This window comes from Tenrec ecaudatus, chromosome 6 (assembly GCF_050624435.1).
Source record: "Tenrec ecaudatus isolate mTenEca1 chromosome 6, mTenEca1.hap1, whole genome shotgun sequence".
Classification (NCBI taxonomy): Eukaryota; Metazoa; Chordata; class Mammalia; order Afrosoricida; family Tenrecidae; genus Tenrec; species Tenrec ecaudatus.
This window is the reverse complement of record NC_134535.1, coordinates 1416661-1442347: the sequence shown is the minus strand read 5'-3', so window position 1 is coordinate 1442347 and position 25687 is coordinate 1416661.

Here is a 25687-nt window from a genome sequence, read left to right as displayed (position 1 = left end):
TCCTGACCTTTAGCCATAAGAGAAATGCAAATTAAAACTACAATGAGGAACCACCTAACACCCTCAAAGGTAGCCCAGTTCAAAAAATCAGAAAGCAACAGGTGTTGGAGGGGTTGTGGGGAGACAGGAACTCTCATCCACTGCTAGTGGACTTGTAAGTATGTACAGCCACTATGAAAATCAATCTGGCGATATCTAAAACAGATGGAAATCGAGTTACCATATGACCCAGCAATCCTCCTACTGGGCATATACCCAGAAGGGACAAGAAACAAACCAAGGCCAGACATCTGTGCTCCAATGTTCATTGCAGCACAGTTCACAATTGTAAGGAGTTGGAAGCAACCCAAATTTCCATCAACTGACGATTGAATTAAAAAGCTGTGGTACATACTTACAATGGAGTACTATGAGTCGCTAAAAAGCAGTAATGAACGTATGAAGCACATTGCTGCATGGGAAGAACTGGAGGAAATCATGCTAAGCGAAGTAAGTCAAGCACAAAAGGACAAGTACAACATGAGTCCGCTGAGGTAAGCTTTAAAAAAGAAATGCAAAAGGGGTATAGGGAAAAAGCTACTGTATACAAACATTCTTGGGGTGAGGACCAGGTAATATGGCAGGGACCAGAACAAATACAGGGATACACTTTGTAGGCAACTAAAAGTAAGTGGGGAAAGGAAAAAATAATAATAAAAAAGAAATCAGTAGTGGGGCACAGGGCACTAACCCACCCAAGGGGCAAGTATTGTTTATATCTCCACAGGGAAAGAGAGACCAGACTTCAATCCAGTGCTCCAAGATGTGAATACAACATGCCAGCGTGAAGTAGGGAACCAGTGGAGAGGTCTAGGGGGGAAGCCTCAATCCCAACTACTAAGTAGACACCTGCCGCTCCCCTCAGAAGAATTTATTTTAAGGGACAGTATTGAATCTGCAGCTCTGGGATAGGGACATATCTGATCAGAGCACACGGGAGCAGATGAAGGGGGAGTAGGGGAGAGTGGAGCACATCCTGGCCCACCAGGCCTTGAGGACAATGTTCCCGAGTAGAGCAGCCAGTCCACAGAGAGGACCACATGGCCAGCCCCACTGTGAGACATGACGCCCCTCGCTGACCCATAGCCCTACAAGGGACAACACCAAGAGACACAGTGAGGGAATTGCACCCTATCTGACCCTGCCACACCAAGGCAAAACACTAAGACAGTACAACAGAACAGCAAGGGAATGGAGCAGTGATGTCCCCAGGGAATGCTGAAGGTGAACTTTGAGACCATGGCGTAGTGCCCCAACAGACTGGACTGGAAAACACTCCTAAAGGCCAACAAACAATCCTTGAACTAACTACAAGCTTTTATTTCTTGTTGTGTTTTTTCTTTTGGGGTTTTTTTTTTGTCATTGGGCTTTTGTTTTGTTGTATATTCTTGCTTGGTTTACTCTGTCTTGTTTTTGTGCGTGTTATTATCTCCACAGGTCTGTCTAAATAAGATAGGCTGGATGAACAATATGGAGGAGAAAACAATGGGACTGACAGTTCTGGGGGGACATGGGAGAGAGGGAGGTGGGAGGGGGAGTGGTGTTAACAAACCCAGGGATAAGGGAACAAGTGATCCAAATTGGTGGTGAGGTGGGTGTGGGAGGCCTGGTAGGGCATGATCAAGGGTAATGTAACGAAGAGGTATTGCTGAAACCCTGGTGGGGATGGAGCATGATAGTGGGACAGGAGGAAAGTCAAGGGAAATAGAGGAAAGAGCTGGGAGGAAAAGGGCATTTACAGAGTTCTAGACAAAGACATGTACATAAGCAAATATATTTTTATATGAGGATGGGGAAATAGATCTATGTGCATATATTTATAGGTTTAGTGTTAAGGTAGCAGAAGGACATTGGGCCTCCACTCAAGTACTCCTTCAATGCAAGAATACTTTCTTCTATTAAATTGGCATTCTATGATGCTCACTTTCCCGACACAACCGCTGACAACAAAGCTGGTGAATAAGCAAATATAGTGAAGAAAGCTGATGGTGCCCAGCTATAAAAAGATATAGCATCTGGGGTCTTAAAGGCTTGAAGGTAAACAAGTGGTTATCTAGCTCAGAAGCAACAAAACCCACATGGAAGAAGCACACCAGCCTGTGTGGTCACGAGGTGCCAAAGGGATCAGTTATCAGGCATCAAAGAACAAAAAATCAGATTATTGTGTGCTCACCTCCATGATACGATCACTGAAAATAAATGGGTGCATAAGCAAATGTGGCGAAGAAAGCTGATCGTTCCCAGCTATCAAAAGATATAGCGTCTGGGGTCTTAAAGGCTTGAAGGTAAACAAGTGGCCATCCAGCTCAGAAGCAACTAAGCCTACATGGAAGAAACACACCAGCCTGTCTGATCACGAGGTGTTGAAGGGATCAGGTATCACGCATCATCAGAACAAAAAAACCTTGCCATAGTGAATGAGGTGGGGAGTGAGGAGTGGAGACCCAAAGCCCATTTGTAAGCCACTGGAGATCCCCTTACACTGGAGATCCTCATCTCAGGGAGGAGACGAGCTAGTCAGGGTGTGATGTAACAACAATCAAAAATACAACTTTCCTCTAGTTCCTAAATCCTTCCCCCTCCGCCCCCCCCCCCATTAGCATGATCCCAATTCTACCTTGCAAGTCTGTCTAGACCAGAATATGTACACTGGTACATATAGGAACTGGAAACACAGGGAATACAGGGGGGATGATCCCTTCAGGATCAGTGGTGTGAGTGGCAATACTGGGAGGGTAGAGGAAGGGTGGGTTGGAAAGGGGGGACCGATTACAAAGATCTGCATCTGACCTCCTCCGTGGGGGACGGACAACAGAAAAGTGGGTGAAGGGAGACATTGGACAGGACAAGATATGACAAAATAATAATTAATAAATTATTAAGGGTTCATGAGGGAGTGGGGAGCGGGGAGGGAAGGGGAAAAATGAAAGCCTCATGCCTGGGGCTTAAGTGGAGAGCAAATGTTTTGAGGATGATGCAGGCAATGAATATATAAATGTGCTTTACACAACTGATGTATGTATAAATTGTGATAAGAATTGTATGAGTCCCTAATAAAATGATTTTTTTAAAAGAAGTGACATAGATGGTGGGGACTCAACCACTGAGGCACCCCACTTCCCCATCAAGTAGACTGCTCAATATTTCATGGCGAGAGAGCAAGTGGTCAAAGGCGGCGGTCAGCTCCGCCATGGACGAGCGGGCGGTTGGACCCTGCATCTGATAGAGAGCCCAGGAGGCAGAATCTCAGGCAGAGGGAGCTGGGGGAGAGTCGAGTTGCAGACCCTGGGGTGTCACAGAGTCAGAATTCTGCTTGTTGTGCAGGCCTGAGTCTCAGAGGGGACCCTGGCTCAGAAGTGAAGATGGGGGCATTGCTGGACATTCGAGGGTAAGTGGTGACAACAGGAGAGAAACCGTCTGGGGGCCACCTACTGGAATATGTGTGGGGCCAGGCACAGAGAGTCCATGGCCAGGATAGGTCGGAGAGAGCAGAGAAAGTGAAGGTGCCCCATGGACCAGAAGAAAGAGCCTCTTCTCAGAAACCACCCGTCCCCAGCTTCAGTGAGGCCTCCCACAATTGGCTCCATGTTGCCAGGCCTTCTTCACATTTCTTCATGAGAAAGCAGAATCCAGGTTTTCCAGAAATCCAGGCAAATCCAGGCAAACAGCATGTTCACCGTGTCAAGCACTTTCTGTGGACCATCTCCTCCTCTGATGGTGGCCTGTCCTAATCCCATCACAGTGAATGAGGGGAGTGCGTGATGGGGACCCAATGCCCATCTGTAGACAGCTGGACATCCCTTGCAGAGGGGTAGTTGGGAGGAGATGAGTCACTCAGGGTTTGGTGTAGCAACAATGAAACTCAAAACCTTCCTCTAGTTCTTGAACGCTTCCTCCCCTCCCAATTATCATGACCCCAATTCTACGTTGCGGACCTGGTTAGACCAGAGGATGCACAGTGGTGCAGTTGGGATCTGGAAACACAGGGAATCTAGGACGGATGAACCCCTCAGGACCAGCAGTGAGAGTGGCGACACCGTGAGGCAAGGGGTTGTAGAAAGGGAGAACCGATCTCGGGGATCTATGTGTAACCTCCTCTCTGGGGGATGGGCAATGGGGAGGTGGGTGAGGGGAGACACCGGGCAGTGTAAGATAAGATAAAATAATAATTTATAAACTATTAAGGGTTCAGGGGGGAGGGGGAGCAGGGAGGGAGGGGGGGGATAAAAAGGAAAATGAGTTGATTCTAGGAAACCAAGTGGAAGGCGAATTTTGAGAATGATGAGGGCAGCGCATATATAAGGGTGCTTTACTCAACTGATGTATGTATGGATTGTGATAAGAGTTGTATGAGCCCCAATAAAATGATTTATTTTAAAAAATAATAAAATAAAATGAAAAATAAAGCTCCCCCAGGGGCTTTGCTGGGCAACCAAGTTTGAGAGGCACTATCCTACCCATTGACTCTCAAACGTCAGTGTGAGTCTGACTCAGCCTCAGGAGCCCCACCTGAAAGAGATGAAAGAAAGAAAGAAAGAAAGAAAGAGAGAGAGAGAGAGAGAGAGAGAGAGAGAGAAAGGAAGGAAGGAAGGAAGGAAGGAAGGAAGGAAGGAAGGAAGGAAGGAAGGAAGGAAGGAAGGACGAAAGAAAGAAAGAAAGAAAGAAAGAAAGAAAGAAAGAAAGAAAGAAAGAAAGAAAGAAAGAAAGAAAGAAAGAAAGAGAAGGAAGGCTGAGGACCGGCGTCCTGCCACCGAGAAGGTAAACAGACTAAGGCGTGGACGTGCAGATGGCGGGAGAAAGCATTCCTGAGGAAGCAGAAGGGAGGTGTGGAGAACGTGTCAATATGCTAAGAAGAAAGTGCTGGGACGGGGAAAGAGCGTCCTGCAGCTGCGGGGTATGGGGAGTAGGGCTGGCCATGCCCAGTGTCCACGCATGCCAAGCCCAGGGGCTCATGGGTGGGTGTGAAGAACAAGTCTGAAGCCACAGGGAAAGCGTGTGAGTCGCTGAGGGCTGCCTTCTCAAAGGACCAGAGCGGGCACCAATGGTCAACACGCTGGATTGCTGACCAAGAGGAGGATCAAGCCCACCGAAAAAGCACCTCCAAGAACGATCTAGAAATCTCCGTCCAGAAAACCCATCACTGGGAACCCTGGACACACAGTCTACTCCGACAACATGGGGTTCCCAGGAGTCAGCATTGACCTGACAGCGGCTGGTTCGCCGGGCGGCCCTGAACCCTGGGGGGGTGTGCCACGCCGTGCTGGCAGCTGTGCATGGATGTGCACCGGGTCAGGAGGAGAGCGTTCCTTAGCCCTCCGGCTCCGGTGATGCTCCTTTGGGCTGCGCTGCATCGCTCCCGTCTCTGCCTCGTCTTCACACGGTCCTCTTCCGCCTGGGCTGCTGCGCCTCTTCTCTCCCTACCCGGGCAGCAGCCATGCTGATGAAACAGGGAGTCAGCAGCAGCAACAGAGAAAGAAAGGTGCTTAATGAGAAGGATTGGCACTGTGGCTGCCCCCGTGGGCGCAGATAGAGCGACGAGTGTCCGTAGGCACGGAAGTAGGCACCGACTGGGCAGCATCTCACCACGAGGGTCATAGGAGAGGAGAGCTCACCTAGTGACTGCATGGTGACTGGTAACAACCTCAAAGACCCTAGTTCTCCGTAAGGCCTCCTTCTTACGCTTTGGCAGTTAGGGAGCACAGCTCAGTCCAGGGGGAAGGAAAAGCGTCACACGCCGGAGGAAGAGGCGGGAAGTCTGAAGTCAGGTTAGGAATTCCAGAGCCTGTGTGCTCCAAGTTCACCCTCTCAAGCAAAGTGAGCGGGAATTGTGTAGGAGGGACCCTGCGTGGGAGGTGAACATGACCTGCTGGATTCTCCTTGGTCCGCATGACCTGAGGGGCCCGTTCTGTAGTCTGTGAATTCTTAGTCCCTGACCTGAGGTGCCTGCGCCGTGGCCTCTGCAGTTCACTCTCTGCTGATATGCCCACGTTTCCTGGGCTGTTTCTATTGGGTGTCGGCTTGCAACCACACACACACACACACACACACACACACACACACACACACAGATGCATCGGGGAACGTCCCTGCACACACATTATCACCCTCTCCTGGCTCTGTGTGTCTCTGTGTTAGAGTCCCCGGTCTCAGCAGACCCAAAGCCCCTGCAGGCAGAGGCAGCAGAGAGCACCCAAGGTGTGCGTGCATTGTCCAGATTGTTTCCTCCAACACTGCTGGCATTTGAGGCGCATGAATAACAGACAAGAGCAGCATCTCCCCGCCAACAAGAGCTGCAGTTTCCCGTTTCCTGTTCTTCGGTGTAAGGATTATAGAACCCCGTCTTTCTTTTTGTAATTCTCCAAAGAGTGATTTGTTTGATCCTCTCTCCTCAGATGCGTCTCCGTCATTGGTTTCGTCTTTGGACACTTCTTAGGGACGACTGTCTGCTTCTTCGCTCTGTACTGACCCAACACCTTGGCTCTGCCTTCAAACCCGTTTTACCTGTTTCTTACGTGGGAACGACTTGTGGTAGGTGAAACCCGTGAGAGCCGGATTTGTTGGGGAGGCCCTGTCCTGCTGAGCCTTGCCAGGTTCCCGCTTCGGCAGGGGGCGGGGTCTTTCCACGCTTCCCACAGTCCTTCTAGCAGAGAGCAGGTCCCTCATCCTCGCCGCTCTGACGGGCTTCTGCCTGGCACAGGGTCTAGCCTTCTCCGGTTTGCTGTCTCCATCACATGCTCTTTGGGTGACATGCTCTGCCACAGCGCCTGGATGCCTCAGCAGGAGCCCCTCCCTCGTCCATAGGGTGCACACGTCATGTCCAGTGTTTGCAGCAGGCTTCCTTCTTTCCATTATTACCTCCACTGTTGGTCATGTCCGCACTTCCATCCTTTTGGCCTCGATGCCTGTGACCGGCGGGATGGGACGGCCAACGCCATTTGGGTACTCATCTGTCCCCGCCATTTCTTAGATAAACTGTTCTTCCCCCGCCCGTCCCTCTCCACTTCCATCACAAACCGAGCACCCCGCCCCTCCGGTTAGGAGATTAGGATCTCTTTCTGAAGGCCTGTTCCCCTCTGATGTGTCTGTCGTCTCCTGACAGCACCGTATCGATCTGATTAAAGCGGCTTAGAAATAAGTTATCATGTAACAACAGGCAGCCTCGCCCGCGACTGCTCTTCTCCAGAGTCCCCCTCACCATTCCTGGGCACGTTTGCTTCCATCCGGACTCTAAGATCATCCTGTCCGATGGCAGGTAACCCAGCTGGCACCCTCCCGGCAGTACAACTAGACGATGAAGTGAGGGCTTGCGGTACTCGGGACCCCCGGCTCTGCAAATCCTGTTTGTGTCCTTGAGTAGGACGGCCCGGCCACGTGGGCGACGCACTTTTTCTTGAAACAGTCCCACGCACGACATCGCTTTTGCCAAAGATGCACCACGATCTCTCACTTCCATCTCCAGGGATTTATTTCTAGCATAAGAGAAACTATTGATTTTGTGGGCTTATCTTCTACCGAGCCATCTCCCGGAAGCGGTGTGAACATTTATTTTCTGAGTCGATCAGAGGGGACCTGTGCTTTCCAACACTATCACCCATGTCATGTAGATGTCACACTGATTGTTGTGTGGGCTGCGGAGAATCCTGTTAAAATGCCTTTTCAGTAATTCCGCAAACCTTTACGGAACCCTCACTTTTAAAATCCATAAAATCTATGCGGTCTCACTCGTACTTTTTCCTTGATTAGATTTTGCCAATCATCAATCTCTTTTATTAGTCCTTCCAGGGAAATAGTTATTAAATATCTCTATAAAGCCATCAATGCTTCTCCTCCAATGTATTGCTGTCTGCTTTCACGTGTATGGGACACTGCATCCTGACAGCTTTGCCTTCACTGTTTCTCCAGGAAGCTGAACCCTTAACCCACAGAATTCCATGTTTCCTCTTTGGACACTGTGAGTGTCCACAGATGGTGGGCTTGCCAAGGGGCCCCAGAGCAGACAGGCCACGTGTTCTCCTCATGGGCACATAGGTGACCCGTGAAGGGAACACCTGTGCATGTCTGGGACCTGGCTCGGAGCGAGGCTGTCAGTAAGGTGCCCCCTCTTCCACTACGGGCACTAGGGCGTGCCTGAGCCAAGACATGGTATCTACAGTCTCCTCATGTGCACGTGGCAGTTGGACATTGAATAAAGAAGACTGAAGAAGAATCAATGCATGTGAACGATGGTGCTGGAGAAGAACATGGAACACACCGGGACGGCCCAGAGAACAAGCGGGTCTGTCTTGGAACAAGTGCAGCCAGCGTGCTCCTGGGAAGAGAGAGCAGCGGGGCTGTCTCCCAGTGGACATGCAGTCGGGAGAGACCAGCTCCTGGAGAAGGACATCATGGTAAAGAGGAGGGATGGGGAGGAAGAGGAAGGCCCTCAATGAGACGGACTGACACGGGGGCTGCAGCCCTGGGCTCAGCATGAGAACCATCGTGAGGACAGTGCGGACCGGGCAGGGTTTTGTCTGCTGGGCCCGGGTCTCTGTGCGTCAGAAAGGATTCCACAGCACCTCACTTCCCCAAGAGGGGTCTCTGGGTGGTGCAAAGTTAATCAATGTTCCTCCAAAGGTTGGTGGTTTGAGCCCATCCAAAGGTGTTTCGGAGCCAGGCGTGACTCTGCCTCTGAAAGATCACAGCCTCTCTGACCCCAGGGAGCAGCTTTCCCGCCATGTGGGGGTCCCAGGAGGGGGCACCAATTGCACAGCAACAGTGCCCACACACAAGGGAGGCAGGACCTCAAGAACAGCCCCAGTCAGATATCACTCCCTCCGTGTCTCCATGTGCTGTGAATCTATCTATCCAGGATCACAGTCGAGCAAACAGAGGGCAATGTTCTGGAAGCCTCTAAGCCATCGCCGAACCCCTTGAGAGAGTAAGTCACAAGACTTGGGAGATCAGGGCCACGGCATTGGGGGACTGCTAAGCCTGCTTGTACAACATGAACCACCAACGCGGTTGTCCACATTAACCTGTGCAGTAGGGAGCAATTGAAGTCTTAAACGCTAGAGAAATAACCAGCAAAGGTACAAGTACTAGTCTCGCTCCATCTAGCACAGTGGTTATCAACCTTCCTGATGCCGCGACCCTTTAAGACAGTTCCTCATGTGGTGGTGACCCCCAGCCATAACATTATTATTGTTGCGACTTCATCACTGTAATTTCGCTACTGTTATGAATCGTCATGTAAATATCTGATATGCAGGATGTATTTTCATTGTTACAAATTGAACATAATTAAAATATAGTAATTAATCACAAAAACAATATGTAATTATAGATTGTGAAATATTTATTTCTAAAAACAAATTTTGTCTTGAAGCATGATGTAGTATGGGTAACAGTCTTTTTTGAGATATTTATGTAAAATCTTTAATACAATATTCTTTTTTAAAAAATATTTTTTATTTTTATAAATCATTTTATTGGGGTTCATACAACTCTTATCACAATCCATACATACATCAATTGAGTAAAGCACCCTTATATATCCGTTGCCCTCATCATTCTCAAAATTCGCCTTCCACTTGGGTTCCTGGAATCAGCTCATTTTCCTTTTATCCTTCCCCCTCCCTCCCTGCTCCCCCTCCCTCATGAACCCTTAATAATTTATAAAATATTATTTTATCTTATCTTACACTGCCCGGCGTCTCCCTTTACCCCCTTTGCTGTTGCCCCTCCCCAAGAGAGGAGGTTACACATAGATCCCCGAGATCAGTTTCCCCTTTCTACACCCCCTTCCCTCCCAGTATTGCCACTCTCACTGTTGGTCCTGAGGGGTTCATCTGTCCTAGATTCCCTGTGTTTCCAGATCCCAACTATACCACTGTGCATCCTCTGGTCTAACCAGGTTTGCAATGTAGAATTGGGATCTTGATAATTGAGGGGGAGGAAGCGTTTAAGAACTAGAGGAAGGTTTTGAGTTTCATTGTTGCTACACTGAAGGGTAACAGTCTTAATAGAACAACAGTAAACTACATTGCTACATCTTGCGACAGTATGCGTAAAAAGCCAACAGTCAGTGCCAAGGTTGAGATAGCTTCTTTCTCACTGGATGGGCAGATCTGCATGTGGGCGGACCCCCCTGGAGACGGATAGAGGAGCAGTGTCTCAGTTCCTGAGATCATTGGAAATGTGTTTTCTGATGGTCTTCGGTGACCCCGGTGCAAGGGTCATTTGCACCCCCCAAAGGGGTTGTGACCCCCAGGTTGAGAACCGATGCTCTGGAGAAAAGAATAGTGAAGAAAATCGAGAGTCCAAGGAAACACTTCCCGCACAAACCCCGCCCCCCCACCCCACCCCTGCCCGAGGTCAGAAGAACTAGACGGTGTCCGGCTCCCACAATGATTGCACTGTTGATCAGGGTGCTAGAAGGGGTCCCTGAGACGGTGGCCCGTCAACTCTGGAACGGAGGGCCTCCGGGACCACCTCATAGCCAAACAGGGGTGTGTAAAGTGAGGGAGGGTGTGTTCCTCGCGTATGTGGCATTTGTCCAAAAAGGACGTTCAGAAGGAAGGAAAGCAGGACCGATAGGATAGAAGTGGGGACCCAGGAAGGGAGTGGGAACAGGGGCCGATGGACGACCTCATCCCCCCTGGGGTCAGGAGCTAGCATCAGAGGACCAGAGTGGGCCATCTTTCAGAGCTGCTGTGGGCCTGGCATGGGGGCCGGCGTGTAGGACTTTCCCTGGAGTCGTGGGTCAGGAGAGTGTCCCTCTCAGCTGCATGGTGGAGCAAAGCTGGGGAGCAGGTTGGCACAGGGGAGGCTCAGTGTGGACGTAGATGTGGTGGAAGACCTGGGGGCCTGAGGGGAGGGGGTGGACATCTCTCAACCTCTCATGCTGCCTGGGGGAATCATGGAACCTTGGATTTGTGCCCTTCCTGGGTTGTTGAACCTGAAGGCCTTGGATTGGGCTGCGATTTGGTCGCTGGCAGCTCTCTGTGTTCTGATGGACTTACGCTTTTTACATCCCCCCTTTCGATTTGACCAATAGCAAAGACGAGTGTGTCTTGTATCCTTCCAGGTGGGCCACCTTTTCATCTATATCATTCACATCCAGTTTTACTTCTTTTTCTGAAGAACCTGGGTTCATACCGCGTCGGCCTCATGCCATAGGGAGTTTTCTGGGAAGCTTTTTGAGTGTTCTTTCTTTTCCAGGTTTCCTGGGACGACAGAGACGCCATGCGTTCTTGCCTTTGTGCCTTTGTGTGTGTTGGGGGTGGGGAGTGCGGTGTGATTTGCATTACTGCTTCATTGTCTCCTGTGGTCCGTGATCCCAGGAGGCACCAGTGATGACGCAACTGCAGGGGAGAACAGACCTGCTGGCCAGCCCTCAGGACATGCTGAGGGCAGCCCGCCAAGGTCACGTGGCACGGAAATGAGGGAGAAATGGCTGAACTGCCACCTGAACATGAGGACGAGTCCGTCTTGCTCACTGTCGTGTCCCCGGTGCCAGGACAGCCGGCCGTTGTGGAAAGACTGGCTCTAGACCGAGGTTATCCATAGGAATTGGCAGAGTGAGTCGTTAGTGGGCAGCCACGAGGCCCTGGTGTAAAGCAGAGGGAAACACTGCTGCCTGACCCGCGCCCTCTTCCCGACCGCTGCTGTGTCTGAGGCCACAGTGGGCACCGCATTTGTCAAATTTCTGTCCATTTTCTGGATGGAAAGAGAGACTACGAGTCCCGATTAATAAATATTCCCATTTCCTTTTAAGTTTGCATCTACTGTGTCTTCCTGCTCCATTCCAAGAAGCAAAAGTATGTGTGGAGACGTGACTGTGGGAAGGACCCGACAAACACCTAGACACGTCTACACACCACACGACGTAAAACAGGGGCGATCTCCATAGGGCCCCAGCTTTCTGCCTTTGGACACTTTGCAGGTTGCAGGTCAGTCAAGGGGCTCAGCCGGCACACAGCTGTCTCCTGAGGGGAGGAGATGGAGCGGGCGCTTGCTCTTGGACGCCCGGGGACCCGGGCGTTGCTGGGCAGCGAGAGGAGCATTCATGAGGAAAGCTGCGTGAGGTCCCCCGTACCCAGTGCTGTGTGCTGAGGGGTGCATGGAGGGCAAAGGGCGCCAGGCTGCGCTCGGGATGCCTGGCCCTTCCCGAGAATCTGCATGTGCGGCAAGTCACTCAACTTCCCGTGCTGCAAACCTAAGAGGTCTTGATGAGTTCCTCGGGCACACGCTAAACCCCGGAGAGCCAGCCCCAACGTTAAGTAAGCTCCAGCAACCTTGGAGCCAAGGCCATTTTAGACTTGTGCTAAGAAAGCTTACACTTAGCCTCTTACAGGAGTCCTATGGCGCGAGCGGAACACAAACAACACCAACATCATCCCAAACCTCTACAAAGAGAGACAGTAACACACAAAATGCGGCCATGGATCCGTGACCGTGTCAAGCAGCCAGCTCCAGAAATGAATGTTGGTCTGGGTTGACTAGAGAAACAAATCCAGAGACACTCATCTGTGTGGAACAGAGACCTTTATATAAAGAGTAATTGCATATTGAGAAGACATCCCAGCCCAGTCCAGATTGACTCCTTAAGTCTGATATTAGCCCGTATGTCCAATACCAATCTATACATTCCTCTTTAGACTCACGCAGCCGTGCAATGATGACGAATGCAGGAAGATCACAGGCTAGTAGGTGAAAAGTCTTGTGGATCCAGTGGTGCTGGAAGCATCTCACCACTGGCGTGGGTCTCCACGTGGCTCCCCCAACTCCAGGGCTTTTGCTCCATCAGTGTAGCTCCTTGTGGCTTGTCAACAGGGAGGTGTAGCAGAGAGCCTGTGTGTATCTGGCCTCCCAGTGAGTTATTTATCTCCTTCGCGCCTCACATTGAGGTAATCAAGCTGCGACCTGATTGACAGGCTGGACTCTGCCCCTTCCCTCTGAACAGTCTCAAGTTGACACCAGGTTATGTAACTACCACAATGAGCTAGCTGGCTGCCGGGAAATGTTCCCCCTGTAAGTCCAAGAAAAATACCAGAAACATAAGCGATGATGGAGTTCGAAAGAAAGCTCTTATCAGTCTGTGTGAGGATTCCCAGGCGTGCGTGCTCTTCATGGACAGAAACAGAAATTGGGGAGGCAGGGGAGTCCTAAGCAATGTGGGCCAGAAAACAGAATCCAGCATGAGGGCTGACCTGGGTGGGGGTGAGAGCAGAGTGAGAGATATACTTGCACAGAGACCGGACCAGGGTAAAGAGGAGAACGACTTTAAAGAAGTCAGCAATGTCTCATGACCTGGCCACCGCAGCAAGAGGTGCAGCAAACATTCCAAGAGACACGGGGGGAGTGGCAGGACTGGAATAATCATAATAAAAACACTTTAAAAACATGAAACCTTTTAAATCCTCCCTAAAGCTGTCCAGAAGGAGCCCTGGTGCCACCGTGGGTTATGAGTCAGGCTGCTAACCACAGGTCAGCTGTTCGAATCCACCAGGGGAGGAGGGGGAGGGCTTCTGGCCCTGGAAACAGTCTCAGAAGCCCAAAGGGGCAGTTGGATCCTGTCCTGTCGGGTCCGTGTGAGTCGACATTGACTGGATGGCAGAGTTTTGTTGTTTGTCTTGTTTTGTAAGGTATCCATTAGGAAAGGCTCTTCCTGGCTGGAGGCAGGCCAGGAGAGCATGGGAGAGGACAATGACCACCGTGGCTGAAGCACATGCAGTGTGTAAGATGCACGCTCTCCCCAACCAGAGCCGGCCGCCACGCATGGACTCTGCTCCCGGCGATGCCCAGTGCTCCACAGGGCCTTCCGTGGCTTTCTCCCGAGTGGCCACTGGGCGGACTCACACCTCCAACCTTCCTGCTCACAGTACGGCCAAGCCTGCTGACCATTGCCACCAGCCGGAGGCTCCCCGTCAGCTTCCAGCAGTGCTCAAAGGCATTGTCCTCAGGGATCAAAATGAGGGGGGACATCATAGAAGGGCCCCAGCATTTACTCAAAAGCACCCTTTGCAACTCACCATGAAATGATCAGCCTGGCCAATATTCCCCTGGGGCGGCTTTTCCTCTCCGTTACCTGAGAGTGGGGACAGAGCTGAACCAGCGGTGGGTCCGGCTGGCTCAGCCAATCTGAACGCCATCAGACTGAAAGCACCGGTGGGAGGCAGGTGTATGTGACGGCAGCCTTTCTGAGGCGTTTGTGCCAGGACACTGTGAGCCTCAGACCCACAGGGTAAACAGTGTCTGCAACACACCCACGGAGTCAACCTGAAGACACAGAGCCGCCAAACTCACAGACGCGCGACAAGAACTCCTGCCACTGAGTCTATTCCGACTCACAGCATCTCAGTGCAACTGCCCCTGTGAGTTTCCAAGACGGGAAGAGAAGACCCATCTTTCCCCTGTGCAGGGATGGAAAGTTTCCAACTGCTGACCTGTGGATAGCAGCCCAACATCCAACCAGGAGGCCACCAGGCTTCCTGAGAAGGTGACCATGGCCACAATAAGACCAGAAGACCCCAAACAACCATATTGATAAAAACAAGGGGGGTCAGAATGGAGACCCTAAGCCCATCTGTAGACAACTGGACATCCCTCACAGAAGGGTCACAAGGATGGGATGAGCTAGCCAGAGTGCAGTATAGCACCGATGAAATACACAATACTCCTCTAGTTCTTTAATGCTTCCTCCCAGCCCCCCCCCCTAGCCCCCCAGCCCCGCCACTATCATGACTCCAGGTCTACCTTACAAATCAGACTAGACCAGTGCATGTTCACTGGTACAGAGAAGAGCTCTCAACACAGGGAATCCAGCACAGATAATCCCTCAGGACCAATAATGGGAGTGGAGAGGGAAGGTGGGAGAGAAAGGGGGAACCGATCGCAATGATCAAGGTATAACCCCCACTGAGGGGAGACAGGATGGTGTAAGATATGAAAATAATTTATAATTTTATCAAGGTGTCACGAGGGTGGGAGAGTGGGGGAGAGAGGGAAAAAAGAGGAGCTGATACCAAGGGCTCAAGTAGAAAGAAAATGTTTTGAAAATGATGGTAACACATGCACAAATATATTTGATACCATTGATGTATGGATTGTCATAAGAGCTGGAAGAGCACCCAATAAAATGATTTATTACAAAGCATTGCCCAGGAGATGTGGATGAGTGAGCACAATGGCTTCGAACCTTGAACTCCGACTCCAAGAGGAGTTGAAAGTCTCTCTGAGTCAGTCCTAACCCTGCTTTCCTGGTTCTAGTTTGGCCTGTATCTTAGAGGACCTGGGGAAGGGCACAAGGGAGCTCCAAGGATGGATCTCTATGCACTCACTCCTTAGGGACCAACCGTGGAGAAATCGCGATGGCCACAAATCTGGGAGCTTGGCCTTCAAGGCGACAGCACAAAGCCTACTATGGAAACGAGACTGTGCGAGGCTGGGCTGACCAGAGAAACAAGGCCAGCAACACTCACAGTGTGTAAGGAGGAGCTGCAGGTGAAGAAGTTTGGTGCATCAGAACATCCCAGCCCAGTCCAGATCAAGGCCGTAAGTCCAATACTAGTCCCTAAGGCCCTCTTCAGACTCACGCAGCCCCAAGCAAGGACGCCCCAGGCCAGTGGGTGCACAGGCTTGTGGGTCCCGTGGAAGTGGAAGCATCTCCAGGGCGCTGGCTGCCATTAGGGTCCGCCAGCACGAAGGGGAAGGCAAAGAGAGAGGGGAGGTTCCCAAGACCCTCCCCATGAGAAGGCCACGCCCACAAAGAGTCACCATCAGACTGTGAGTTGATTGGCAGGCTAGACTCCACCCCCACCCTTTCATTATCTCTTCAAGTTGACATGCAATGATGTCACAGCCACATGGACAGACTGTATGAGCTCTGTAATAAAAGGCACACATGTAGCATGGCCATGTGGCATTGTCCTCTAGGGTCCAGTTAAAATGGGGAGGAGCCTAGCTGGACCAAAGGGACCGACTCCCCATCTAGCAAACACATCACTTAAGGTGAGGGTCACAAAGAGGCTGGGGCCCATGGGCGTTTGGCCACTGAGGTTCCCTCAGGACAGGACACTTTGTGACAAAGGTTTGCATGGGTCCCATGTCGTCCCTCAAACACATTAGTGGGACTGGGTTAAGATTAAGAGGAGGCATGAAAAAAAATCCTTCAAATATTTGAAGCATCTTCAAGTAGAAGATGTAATTGTCATGAAAAAGTGTGTGTGTGTTTTCCCTCCAGGGCTGGATACGGAATCTGTGAGTGCAGGGAGAGGGAGATTCGTGTGTGTGCGCGCACGCATGTGTGTGCGTGTGTGTGCGTGTTTGTGTGTGTTCCCACCAGGGCTGGATCCAGAATCTATGAGTGCAGGGAGAGGGAGGTTCGTGTGTGTGCGCGTGTGTGCGCATATGTGTGTGTTCCCTCCAGGGCTGGATTTGGAATCTGTGAGTGCAGGGAGAGGGAGGTGTGCGTGTGTGTGTGCGTGTGTGTGTGCGTGTGTTCCCTCCAGGGCTGGATCCGGAATCTATGAGTGCAGGGAGAGGGAGGTTCGTGTGTGTGTGCGTGTGTGCACGTGTGTGTGTGTGTTCCCTCCAGGGCTGGATCTGGAAACTGTGAGTGCAGGAAGAGGGAGGTTCATGTGTGTGCACACGCATGTGTGTGCGTGTGTTCCCTCCAGGGCTGGAACCGGAATCTGTGAGTGCAGGGAGAGGGAGGTTCATGTGTGTGCGCACGCATGTGTGCGCGTGTGTGTGTATGTGTGTGTTCCCTCCAGGGCTGGACCCGGAATCTGTGAGTGCAGGGAGAGGGAGCTTGCAGCGCACTATGCATCAGGTATATCCTTGTGTTCCAGTGTGTGTTGGTCCTGACCGTCTGTTCTGCACAGTTGTTCTAGGGAATTAAAAACTCACTCCCTGCCTTTGGGTTAATTATGACCCTACAGAACCGGTGGGACTGCCCCTCTGGACTTCTGAGACTTAACTCTTTCCAGGAGTAGGAAGCCTCGTCTTTCTCCCTCCAAACTACTGGTGCTTTCAAACTGCTGACCTCATAGTTAGCAACCCAATGCGTAACCACTACGCTGCCAGAGGAGAGAAGAGACCTCTGATGCAGACGTAAGTATGAGACACATGTGTTAAGCCTTCACCAGGATGCAGACAAATCTCCAGAGAAGGGAAGCCATTGGGATGAGGCCGTAATGGTGCTCAAAGAGGCAGAGGAAAGCAGCCACCAAACTAGGACACAGAGAGCAAAGGGAACTCTCATGAAACCATGGCTGGGGGCTGATCGACTCATCACAGTGCCAGGTGAGACCCCGAACGCGGAAAGGAGCCCTGACTGAGATGCGTCTATTACTGCAGGCTAGGTGGGTCAGGGTGTCCGGCTCGTGACTATTCAACCCTCATACCCCAATGTCCATCGAGGGCAACCTAGACCAGTCCACGGGGTGAGGCTCTCCCTCCCTGAGCTGGCTAGAGGAGTGGCAGCAACGGCACTCTCAAATGCATGCTGCCCGAGCGCCAAGCTCGACACAGAGCCCATCAGTCAGAAAGAACCCAGTGGGAGCTGATTCTACGTGGAGACTCAGCTGGAGAGGGAGGGCTCCCACGGTAAACCTCAGCTTTCACCAGACAGAGCTCAGCATGTAAGCTCTAATGCATTACCTCCTCTGATAACGATTTTACGAAAAATCTTTTGATCACACCGATGTTGATGTGCCTCTTCCACGTGGGAGAGCTGATACATTCCTTAAATGACCACTTGTTCTAAGACAAGCTTTTAAGACCCCAGACTAATCTTTCCGATGGCCAAGCACCCTCTGGTTCCTTCGCCAGGCTTTGCTGTGGCACCCACATCCTGAGGGCAAGTTTCGGGTAAGCCTACATCACAAGAGTCAGTTGTTCTTACGTTGGTGCTGTGTTAAATGACAAAAGGAAACAACTGGGTTTCTCCCCACGGGAGTCAAGACTTTCTTCAATTACTGGTTTCGAGGCTGAATTCATTCTTTGGCTTTCAGCATGAGAGTCGCAGGGTTCACCAAACCACATAGTCTGGACAGGTCAGTGCTCAGGTGTTAGTTCTCAGGAGATTCGTATAAATTCCTGACAATTTAAGGCTTTGTGAGATGTTGCAAAAAATGTTTACTTACTCAACTACAATTTTCCTTATTTTTAATTGCTAGCGTGGTCAAATTTTGTCTCTTTTGAATCCAGCTACTTAGCCGTCAGCTTAATCCATATGTTTAGTAGCTTGAGAGTTTGGTGTTATATCTGAAATTTTTTAATAATAAGGTTAATCATTATGTTTAGATAAATACACATATTTTTGCCTAGCATTCCCTCTGACTTTAATTTAGCTTTATTTGCTTTTGCATTAGTCCCATAATTCCCACCAGGTATTTCATTTTTTAAATATTACTATGAGCTAATCATGGTCATATTAAATTCGGCCCAGCTTTTGCTTTAGAGATGGGATAAAATTCATGACCAGATGCCCCTCTATGGCCAAGAAAGATGGTCTACAGTGGACTTAGCAAAGGGGCTGATGTCTTGAGTCTGGAGCCCACCAGAATAAATCAAATTTCCAGAACTCTGGAAGGTGATGGGGTTCGCGAATTACAGCCAATCTGAACCAGCAGCTATAGGAGGTAACCGCTGAACAGACTAAAAGTCATGTGATGTTTTAATGTGGTATTGTGCGGGTGTCTGAGGGTCTGCTCCCTTTTCTCCCCAAACACAATAAAACGAGCTGTGTCCAGCAGGGGGGCCGGTGCCCGCCATAGGTGCCCGAGCAGAGGAGAGTCGCCTTGAGCAAGGACCTCTTGGAGGAGGTTCAAAGACAAGCTCGACTTTTCAACTAGAGAGTCTGGGATGCTCCCATGGACCCCGGGGTCGCCAGGTAGATGAATTTGTGTGAGAGCGGGGGGGGGGGGGGCTGTGTGTGAGAGAAGGTAGGGGGAGAGAGCGCGCCTGGGTGACTGTGAGAGTATTGTGTGGAGGAGAGGAGTGTCTGTGTCTTTGTCTGAGAGAGTATGTCTGTATGGTGAGTGTGTGTGTGTGTGTGTGTAAGAGTCTACATGGGAAAAGGGGTGTGGGTTTGAGAATATGTGTAAGAGAAAGATGGAGTCTGGGGTGCAGAAAGAGAGAGAGAGAGTGTGTGTGTGTGTGTGTGTGTGTGACTGAGACTGAAAGTGTGTATGAGAAAGTATTTGTGTGTGTGTGTCTGCATGTGACTCTGTGTGCAACTGTGTATGAGGGAGAGACAGAGCGTGAGAGAATGTAAGTGGGTGTGCGTGTATGTCTGAGAGAGAATGGTGAGAGTAAAGAGTGTGTGCTTGTGAGAAGGAGTCTATGCCTAGTATGTGTGAAGGAGACAGAGAGGATGTGTGAATGTGTGTTTGTGTGTGTAAGAGACAGGCCGAATGAGTGTGTGAATGTGTGTGCTGAGGAGTGTCAGAGAGAGAGCAGAAGGGGGGAAAGTGTGTGTCTCTGAATGCGTGTGAAAGTCAGAGTGTGCGAGTGCAAGGGTGTGTGATTGTGTGAGTGTGAATGCGTGTGGGAGAGATAGTGAGCGAGTGTGTTAGCGTGTTTGTGAGAAAGCGTGTACATGCCTGAGTGCGTGATCATGTGCACGAGAGACTATGTGAGGAAAGAGAGTGTGTCTGAATGCGTGGGCGGGGGGAACTGTGTGTAAAAGAGGGACTGGAGAGTGGAGAGAGAAGTTGTGTGTGTGTGAGATAGAGGAGAGCGAGAGAGAGGGGAGAGACAGAGAGAAAGAGAGACAGGAGAGAGAAAAAGGCTGGGGCTGAGCAGCAGGAGGAGGCAGGGGCTGGGGAAGGGAAGGAGACAGAGGAGAGACCCCAGTCCAGCCCTCAGGGTTTGTCCTGAGTCCTCATTGACATCACCCCTATTGATAAGCAAACAAGAGGGGCCCCAGGGGCCCTGAGAACAGCATAGAGGACACAGATCCAGCCCAGGGCAGCTGTCTCTGAAGACCTGAGCAGAGTTCAGACAGCACCCACACACACACAGACACACACACACAGACACACACAGACACACAGACACACACAGACACACACAGACACACAGGCACACACAGACACACAGACACACACACAGACACACACGGACACACACACAGACACACACACACACACAGAAAGGGCACATGCTCCACTGCTCTGCGTGGAAACGAGGCCGGGGACGGGTGACATCTCCCCCAGCGCCCGACGGCGGGCAGGGCTGTGCCGTGCCTCTTCTCGTCTGTTTTATCCACAAAGAATTGAAGGTGGCACGTGGCTTCCCCACCAGAATCCCTAATGTGAGGATCATAAGATGAGTGATGTCACATGAATATGCATTATTAATTGGCAGCTACCATCTCCATGCTATTCCTGCAAGCGGCTGCAATGAATTCATCTACCGAAGCCCTTTGTTCTTCAATTTTCAAGACCCCCGAGGACGCCTTAGAAGCGGCACTCTGGGTGGGGCCCCCTACAGAGGACACGGCACTTCCTGCTGCAGCCCAGCCGCCGGCCCCCAGAAAAAGAGAAGGTGTCACTTTGATGGTGCACCCAGGACCAGTGCAGGTCCTCAAAAAGCAGCAGGCCGGCTTCGCCGCCTTCACTGCTGACAAGACCAGGGGCGTCATGGCTCAGCCAGGCTGTGTCTCCTGCTGTGTTGCCTGGCATTGGGGAGACCAGCGTGATTCATGGAGGGTGGGCCATAGCAGTGGGTTCAAACATGGCAGCCAATGTGACCAGGGCGCAGGGCTGGGCTCCATGTCCTTCTGCTGTATGCTGCCGAGGGTCCCCTACAGGACAGGGCAGAGCAGCCCAGGTGGGGGTGGGGGACGGGGGATGGGAGGGGTTGTCCCAGGCCGTCACTCTTTCCGGGAGAAAAGAGCCTGTGTTTCTCTCTGGAATGAGGAGACGCTGCTGGTCGCTGGCACAACAACAAAGACTGTCTGCTTGGCTGTTGACACAAAGGCTGGGGGTTCAAGTCCAGGCAGAGGTTCTTCGAGGATGCGCCCAGTGGTGCCCTTCCAAAAAGCCGGCGCTGAACGCTCCGTGGAGCGCAGTGGGCTCCACACGCCAGAAGGCTCCCCAAGCCAGAAGCAGCTCCACGGCACTGTCACCTGCTTGGTGTTGGATACAGCCCACCTGAGCATCACCCTTCACCGCCGCGATGCCAGCGCTCCAGGGTCTACCCCACCGCCATGGAGTCAGTGCTGACTCACAGCAACCCCCGTGGGTGTCTGAGACAGGAACTGTCGACCGGCGTGGAAAGCCCTGTGGTTCTCCCCGAAGCTGCCGGTGGTTTCAAAGTGCGGACCACGCAGCTCTCAGCCAAACACAGAACCTCTACACCACCAGGGCTCCGTGCCTGGGCAGCTCAGGCAAATCAATAAACGGTCCCAATCCCCCACTTCCACCCTCTGCAAAACAGGGAAGGGGTGCCTACCCATTAGAATACATAATTGGGCAAAAAGCAGCCAGCACATCACAACACCTGTCACAATGGGGGGCTTCGGCAAGCACTCATCCATCACTGCGCAGCCTTGATGGGGCGGCGTTGCCAGTGTCTGCCTCAGGCTGCTTTCCAAAGAGCATCTGAGGCACCCAGTTGGTGCTGTTTCTCTCCCCTGGTTTTCCCTGCCAGGACCACAGCTCTGGGCCCCGAGAGGGTTCCATCCAGGTCCTTGCAGAGGGCGCCCCCAACCTGTTGAGCACCCCTCCAATCCCTCCTGCCACCACATGCCCTCTGTGATGGCCCTCCAGCCCCTGACACAATGCGAGTGCAGTGGTCACCACTTCCCATCTCTCAGGCCCCAGGGTCAGCATGCCACTTCAATGCGTGAGATCAGGTCGTGCTGCCCGGAGTCAGGGCTGACCACCTCTCCAGTCCCAGCCCACATCAGCCAAAGGGCTCCCACTGGATGCCACCCAAGGCTGTGTGTCTGCTCGGTTCATTGGCGTGGCCAGAGGTCTCCCCGTTGCTGCCTGGACAGATCCTATCAGCCCCTGTCCCCACCACCCGTCCTTCTCTACCAGGGCAGACCGCCATGCACTGATGTGTTAGAAAGGCAAACTCCCATGGGTCTGGGGTCCTGGCTTGTTTGGGGACCTAATCCATTGCAGACCCTGGACAGGCAGCCGAGTTCACACTCACTGGGCAGATGACCGCAGTGGAAAAAAGCTGACGGGGGTGGTGTTTGTGCAGTGGTGGTGGTGGCCATGTCCGTGATGTCGGTGGTGGTCATGTCTGTGATGTCGGTGGCGACGTCGGTGGTGACAGTGGAGTTCTCTATTGTGTACTCCCACTTGCATTTGCTCAGCCCGTTTGAGACTGAGACAGAATGTGCAAGTTTGGGCTGGGATTGATTGGCTCCCATGAACAAAACAACCCAAAAACCAAGAAGGACCGAGTCCACGGTCCAGTTTCCCTCCCTGAGAGACAGCAGGGCGGCACCTACACCAGCTCCCATGCAGCCAATCCAGAAGCCACCCCACCCCATCGAGTCCACTCTGACTCCAACAGAGAAGAGCTGCTGCAGGGTGTCAGGCGCTCTGACCCTCCAGGAGACTGCCTCGTCTTCCTCGCCTGGAGTGTTGGGTGGGTTTGAACCTCAGGCTTTTCCATCAGCAGTTGGGTGCTTAACCAGGATACTGCCATGTGGGAAGCAGAAAGAGTTCTCCCAAGTTGTCTCCCCCAAATATATGCCAAACTTAGCTGCTTGCTACATATGGCAGATGACTATTCACTTGGAGGTCAACAGAAGTAGGTCAGGGGTTATTCTCCCTAAGGGTTATCAGCCATCCAGAGCAAGCTGACTGTATAGTCTGTCCCACCCTAAGTATAGTCTGTCCCACTCCCTTCTGAGAAGGATAGTAGTAGACTGTTTCTCTGAAGGAGAGCCCAGGGAGGTCAAACCCACCCAAGGGTGACCAAGATTAGGCCGCCATCATGAATCTAGGGTCCGCCCTTTTTGTCACATGTGTACCCCTAATCCCTCCCCTTCCTATCATGTGCACACCCCTAGCTCATCCCCTTCCTGTTCCGCCTATGCCCATGGTATATCCCCCTCCTATTGCTCGTATTGCCTATCGTACAGCCCCTTCCTGGGACGTATGTCTTTACCTGTAACCAGGGGGCTTGCACACCCCCAAGATATATAAGCCGTGGTTAGCAATAAATCGCTCTCTCCAGCGCTCTCTCTACTGCCCTCTCATCTTCCATCTCCAGTGGACCACCAAGCGGGGCTGAGGTGAGCATGCTACCATGAAATGTGTCTGACTTGTTTATGTTAGTCTCTCCGCTATCTCTCTTTTTCTCTATTACTTTAATATAATCTTTACTTATTCTCTCTGTGCAATTTCGCTTACTGAACCTGTGATTAGTTGTGAGGGGCTGGCTTCCCCCACACTGCAAGGGTCCCTTAATCCAGAATCCCACCTCCTGCCTCTTACAGGCACCTCCTGCGCAGGGAGCATGGTTGCTTGAAGGCCCAGTCTTTCTCTAAGAGCAAGAAATAGAGATGGTGGCTCAGCATGGCACTGTTTCAAGCTTCCTCCCAGCACCATGGTCGTACAGCGTGGGTCCAAGGTTCATCCCAGTGCAATTCTATTCGCTGTGTGTCCTTGGTCCGTCAAGAGACAGCTGACTTCTTCCTATCTGACACCGTGGCTGCATCGATGGGCTCGGTATGGGCACAGTTGTGAGGATGGCGCAGGAGCAGGCAGGGTTTCGTTCAGTCGTGGGGAGGGCACTGGGAGTGGGGACCAGTCTGAGGCCATCGAACATCACTTCCACTTCCTGCTTGTTCGCTGGGGACGATTGATTAACGCTGGTCAAGAGATCCAGCAGCTGCTGCCTCTGGGCTACACCATGCCACAGACCAGGAGGGGGCCTTTGCAGAAGGAAACTTAATTCCTGAGACAAGGAAAAGTTGGACAAGACATTCTGGAAGCTTCTTCTTTATTTTTTTCATTATGTTCATACTGGAGCTTTTATTAATTTAGTGGGGACTCTTAATTAAAGTCTCGATGAATAATTGAAATGTAGTTTTTGATTATGCTGAAGTTGGTGCCATTTTGAGTCGTAATTGTAACTAATAAATTAGTTAAATAGGTAAGATGATGAATTTCTGTCTCAAGGGGAAAACTAATAATTTCAAGAATTTATCTACATGTCATTCAGAGAATTTATGTGGGGGGGGGGTGGAAAATAGATGATCAGAAGAAATCAGAACCCGATCTTTATTCATCAGCCCAGTCCTCCCCATAAGTGCTGGAGTTCACTGGTCGCTCACTGTTGCCAGCTCTCCGGGGAGCCCCCAGACCTCCTCCCTGCCGTCCCCTGAAAAGTGCCCTGCTAGGACTGGAGCAGGTGTCTCGGGGTGCCCCCTGCCTCACGGAGGCCCACAAAGGGCCTGACCCCTGGTGGTCATGGCCAAGAAGGAGGAGGAAGAGCCTCCACTCAACAAGACGGTGGACACCGTAGCTACGGCACAGGCTGGAACACGGGACGGCTGAGAGCATGGCACGGCCTGGGCAGTGTTTTGTTCTATGGGACAGGGACAGGGTGGCCACGAGTCAGCGCTGACACGATGGCAGCGAGGGAGACCAACAAGGGAGGCGGTGGCGCGAGTAAGCTGGTCGTGGCTACAGTGTGTCCTCCAGACTTCTTCTTACGGGTCACCAGGCCTAGGTGGAAATGCGTCCATCCGCCCTCCACGCCCCCCACACCCGCCCTGACCCGAAAGATACATTCAGTTCCTGGCTCGGCGCACATCTCCTTGCCTAGAGATGTGCTCTCCTTTGAAGACACCGTCGGTAAAGGGAAGGGCCCTGTGCTGGAGTCAAAATTCCTCTAAGCAGTGCCAAGAAAGACACTCACAGAAATGGGCACCGTGGAGAGCTGAACAAGGGGTATCAGGAAACACCCAGGGCAGCCCAAATCTGGAAGAGGGGAGCCTCTGGCCCCAGAGCAGCCAGCAGAGAGAGGAGAGCATGCCCGGCCTGCTCTGCCGTGGCTGTACTATGGTGGCCGGGGTGTGGCTGGGATGATGGACGGTCTGTCGTTGGTGCTTCAAATACCTGCATGGCCGCTCACTCCCCGTGGACAAGATCCAGAGGACGGCAGCCTTGGCGATACATGTTGGCACATCACTCAATGGCCCGTAAATGGTGTCCAAGGCGGTGAATCGGTGATGTGTGTGTGCCAGCAGCGGGGGCTGGAGACGGTGTTTGGTCAAGTGGAGTGCCAGGAAAGGTTCCAGAGACCCTCCACAAGCAGGCCTGACCCACAACATGGACGCTAGCGGCCGTGGAGACGTCTCGGGACCAGGCTGTGCTTGTCTTGATGTGCACAAGGTCACCATGGGTCAGGGGGAGCTGACTGTCTGCTGCTCTCGGTGCTGGGGACACGGGCAAACCCGTGTGCTGACCTCCTGGGGGAACGAGAGGCTTGGAGCGGACTGACGGTGAGACAAGACAGTGCATGCAGGGGAGAGGAGCATGCTGACAGGGGCGGCCAGACAGGGTGGTGTGAGAGGGCTGTGTTTGGGCAGACGCCATGGGCCAGCCTCGGTCGTGGCCTGTTTGGACACTCTGCTCAGGTCAGCTCTCTGCATAAGGAGGAAGCTAGTTCACCTGGGCTCTGGGCC